The sequence below is a fragment of the Alligator sinensis genome, unplaced genomic scaffold (genome assembly GCF_000455745.1).
Source record: "Alligator sinensis unplaced genomic scaffold, ASM45574v1 scaffold657_1, whole genome shotgun sequence".
Taxonomy (NCBI): domain Eukaryota; kingdom Metazoa; phylum Chordata; order Crocodylia; family Alligatoridae; genus Alligator; species Alligator sinensis.
This window is the reverse complement of record NW_005843450.1, coordinates 131,296-136,239: the sequence shown is the minus strand read 5'-3', so window position 1 is coordinate 136,239 and position 4,944 is coordinate 131,296. Positions and strand designations below refer to the sequence as shown.

Sequence of the window (4,944 nt, the reverse complement as noted above, 5' to 3'; positions counted from 1 at the left end):
GTCCCCTCCATGGAGCAGCGCAGGGTCACCTCCTGGCCCAGCAGGCACCGCTCCGGCCCCTGCACCTCTGGGACATTGTAGGAGACTGCCCAGCCTGGGGGACAAGCAACCAACATAGAGGACATGGGTCAGCCTGGGATCATCTGGGAGACGCATGCACAGGACACGGGTCAGCCTGGGATCATCTGGGAGACGCATCCAGTCTGAGTCTAGCCTGGCTGGGAACCACAAGGATGAAACCTGCCTGGGGAAAGCCCTCTGCACCCCCCCAGGTCCCTGCTGTGTCACAGTCACTGTCCCCCCTCTCTGGCACGTCCCCTGCTTCTGTGACCCTGTGGCCCAAACCCATGTTCCTGCTCTACCTTTTTTTCTCTTCCTCCAGAAGTAAAAGGCTGCAGCAGCCGCCGCTCCTGCTCCGATCAGGATCCCCAGGACGGCTCCAACCACGGCACCAGTCTGATCCGGTGCTGCAGGAGAGACCAAGGCAGAGCTCCGGTTGCAGATCTGCTCTGACGGGAGCAGGGGGATCTTCCCCAAGACCCAAGCCAGACCCCACCCGCAACCCATTCCTTCATCAGGTCGCAGGGGCAGGGCACACATAGGGCCTCATCTCTCTTGTGGCTATCTCTGGCGCATGGCCTGGCATCCTTTGTGCCTTAGCTGCTGCCCTCACAGTTGTGAGCTCTGGGACGCTGGGGATCCCTGCAGTTGCCCATGCACCGGGAATGCCGGGGCCTGGATGCAGGAGCCCAGGACACCCCTCCAGGCCTGTGTCCCTCTGCTCCTTGGTGCTCCAGCTCCTCTGGGAGGGAAGGAGGGTTACTGCTGCCTAATGCAGCCCCTGACCATGCTGGTCTACAGCTCAGTGCTGCCTGCACGCTGCCCTAGAGCAGCTCTGTGCTACCTTGGGGAGGGGGCAGGTGAACTGGTTTTTTTTTAAGAATATATTTCTCTCTATATAATTTTATGTATATATACACACCACATGCATCATCATACATAAACTTTTCACCGGACACCCATGGCAATAAACACACCCAGGGCCCAGCACATCCACCTGCTGCCCTTCCCTAACCTAATCACAGTCCCTTAGTCTAAGCCCTGATTTGGGATTTGCATTCTCAGTTTCTGGAGTCAGGACAGCAGGCAGGTCCCAGCACTTGCTCTCACCTCGGATGTCCAGGGGGACGTCCTCCTGCAGTGGCTGCTCCAGAGTCTCGTGGCGGACATGACAAGAGAAGACGCTGCTGGCATCGCTGCGGGTGGGGGTGAAGGTGTAGGTCAGGGTGAGGGTGAAGGTCCCGTCTGCGTTCCTCTGGGGGCTGGAGCGGGTGAAGCCCTTTAGGACCTGCCCGTCTCTCAGCCACGCCACGTCCACGTTCTCAGGGTAGAACCGCCCCACGCGGCACAGGAGGGAGGTCTCGGTGTCAGCCCTGGCTGGTTTTCTTGGGATGGAGACCGTCGGGGCAGCTGGAAAACAGAGTCACTGTGCGCCTTGGGACTCAGGTCTTGAGACTTGGGACACGTGCCAGTCCCCTTGCCGGGTCGGGCACCCACACAGCCACTGAGGCCACCAGGGGCCCGGGCCCTGTGTCAGCCGTGATGCTCAAGTGACCGACCCCCCGGCAGGCATCACCACGGCAGTGTGGGTCTGAAGGTCTGGGACAGCACTGTTGCGTGTCTGGCAGCAGGACACAATGGGTGCCCGAGCTGGCGCTGAACCCAGGGTCTGACATGACAAGAGCAAAGAGTCCCTCGGTCTCTGGCGAGCATTGCTTGTTCAACACCTCACTGCACATGGCGCGGGGCTGTGTGTTTGTGTCCCCATGAACCCACCCGTGTCCAGCCTGAGCACGGCCAGACTGCCCGTGGGCCCCTCTCCGGTCCTCACCGAGCAGGCGCAGGATGGTCTCCCCGTGGTGCTCCAGTGTCCCGTACCCCACAACACACCGGTACAAGCCCTCATCGGGCACGGTCACCGTGACCAGTGACAGGGAGGTGTCTCCGCTCTACAGCTCCTTCTCTGACGGCAGGCTGACCTCGGGCCAGGCCTGGTTCCTGCCCTGCTTGTACCAAGCCACCTTCTGCTCCAAGAAATACCACGTCACCTGCAGGGAGTCCAGGGCCACTGGGCCCCCGACATCGAGCTGGCACTGGAGCTGGGCCCCGGAGCCCACGAGGGCCGTGGAGGAGGGCGTCGTGGTCACCTGCAGCTGGGAACCTGCCCCGGGGAGAGGAAGCAGCCGTGAGACCCCGACCCCGGGGGGCTGGGCCAGCACAGGGGAGAGGCTGCCCAGGACGGCACAGCCCGCTGCGGGGACCTGGTGCCAGTGAGATGTGGGGCTGGGGGGGCAGGGGCCTGCTGCGCTCGGGGCGACGGGACTTGACCCCCACACACAAAACTGCCCCTTCTCCCTCACCCGCACGCTCCTCCCATGGGGTTTGCCCTGGCTGCCCCAGGGCTGCACAGTCGCCCCAGCACCCAGCTGCCCCCACACCCGCACCAGGGGAGCAGCTGGACTGGGACTTGCTGTGTGAGGCAGGGAAGAGTGGAGAAAGGAGCAAGCTGCACAGGAGCTGCAACCAGGGCTGCATGTTTCCCCCTGTCCTGGCAGAATCCTTGTCCCTGGGGCTAAAATGAATTCCCAAGAGCTCTTCTCTGGCTTTCACTTTCACTGGGGAAGGAGCCAGACCCCAGGCTGGGATCAACTCAAAGGGGCTCCATCCTGTGCCAGGAGCTGAAATGGGTCTGGGAGCTGGGCCAGGGCCAGCTCTTGCCCTTCTCTACATCCCCGTGGCTCTGAGTTGAGGGGCGAGTCAGTCCGGCGCCTCCCCTGCCCTGGGACCAGGAGCCCGGGGCAGGCTCGGGCTGCGGGGGCTCTGGGGATCCTGGCCCCTCCTGCTCCCTGCCTGGGGTCTGCTCCCAGGGCCCCAGTGCTCCCGACAGCCCAGACCCACAGTCCCTGGCAGGGAAAGGTGCACAGCAGGAGGGGTCGTGTGCGCTTTGGGGTCTGGTCCATCAGCTCCTCCAGGGGCAGGGCACAAACAGGGCCTCATCTCTCCTGTGGCTACCTCTGGTGCATGGGTGGGCATCCTTTGTGCCTTAGCTGCTGCCCTCGCAGTTGTGAGCTCTGGGACGCTGGGGATCCCTGCAGTTGCCCATGCACCGGGAATGCCCTTGGTGCACTACTGATACGGCCCACATCTGATGTGGCTGCCCTGGGCAGCACCAGAGGTAAACATGGGGCCACTGGGATCTCTCTCTTCCAGGCGTGTTCACAAGGCTGCACCCAGTTGCTCCTGCACCAGGGTTGAACACGGCCACCACAGCCCGGCCCTGCCACCCCTCGCCCCAGCAGAGCAGGGGTCGACACTTACCTGCTGTCTCCAGGAAGAGCAGAGGCAGGAGCAGGCCACCGAGGTGCAGGGCCCAGGGATCCGTCTGTCCTGCTACAGTTGCCATCTCCTCTCCTGTGAGGCACTGTGGATCCCTGGGCCGTGCCTTTGTTCTTTCACCTTCTCTGTGTGGCAGGGAGGGGCTGGGAGAAGGGGCCAAGGTGCAGCGTGAAGCCAGAGCTGCTCCTGCCCCACCCCACAAGGCAGCGGGAGCCAGGGCCAGCCCTGCTCACGGCCCTGGGTAGAGCAGGGGAGGGTCAGCCCTGAGCTCTGCACGGCGTGTGGGGTCCCCTCTGCTCCTGTGCCTGGGTTGCAGTCCCATCACTGAGACTCTGGACGGTAGGCTGTGGGCATAGGCATGGATTGGGGGCCACAAGACCAGCCAAAAGCGCCCTGGACCTCACTGCAAGGTGGAGTCAGGCCACAGTCACACTGCCTGATCTGACATACACATACCCAGAATGCCTGATCTCACACACATACACAGTGTGGTGTCTCTCTTACACACACACACACACACACACACACACACACAGACACGGGATTGCAGAATTGATGAAAATGATGTTATCTTGTATATTGTTGGAACGCGTGAGAGAGTTGGAGGTGTGGGGTTTGTGGGGTCTGTGTGGGATTTGTGTGGATGTGTGGGTGGGTGTGGAGGGAGAAGGTGTTTGGGGCAGTGTCCCTGTGCATGTTGGGGCCCCCTATGAACACCCCTCTCACATCCGCTCCCAAATTGCTCAGAGCCCGTGGTAGGTGGAGTCCCCCTGTCAGGCAGTCCTGGGACCCGCTGGCCTGCACATGGCCAGGCCCCGGCTCCATGGTGCAAGGCTCACAAGCACGTTCTGGTTTCTCTGCCTGAGCCCCGTGCGGCACAGCCAGCAGTGCAAATCCTGGGGCTTAGTCTTGGTGGTGGGAGAGGGGTGAAGCAGTCCCAGCTCCATGGCCTGAAGTCCGCGCTAGGGGAAAGCTATGGGCGTGCAGGGAGGCCTGGCCAGCAGGATGGGGTCCAATGGTGCTGGGGGCACCTTCACCAGGAAAGGTGGGGTCAGGAGTGCAGGGCATCAACAGGGCTGGCAGGGGGATCCCAGGCAGGCACTGGGGCTGCAGGTTGGGGAATGGGCTGGTGCTGGGGGTGGGGGCACAGGGGCCACCGGGCACCAGCTCACAGCCTTGCAGATGGATGGATGGATGGAGAAGGCGGTGGAGCTGGGCCATTGACCTCATTTCTCTGTAACGTGTGCACTGTGTGATGTCACATGTGACAGGCTAGCTGGAAGTGACTTAGCCCAGAGGTTTTGAAGGGGTAAAAGATGATTGGAGGACTTACGATTCCCTTTCCTCACCAATCAGGCCCCAGAGACTCACCTTCTGTGTCCCCTGATTGGCCCCTTGGGTCACCTGGAGGGGGATAAAAGGGGCAGCACTGCTGACTCAAGGGAGAGACCAGTGAGGGATCACAAGGAAAGAGTTTTAAAGAGCTGGCAAGAGCTGGGCCAGCGGGGTGGGAGCAGCTGCCCCAGAAGAGCCTGAAGGAGCAGGAAC

General features: G+C 62.0%; 1 pseudogene; it reads right to left on the bottom strand.

Annotated features, from left to right (window-relative positions):
* Positions 1 to 29: 29 nt before the first annotated feature.
* On the bottom strand, positions 30 to 3,463 carry LOC102383337 (annotated as a pseudogene).
* Positions 3,464 to 4,944: the final 1,481 nt, after the last annotated feature.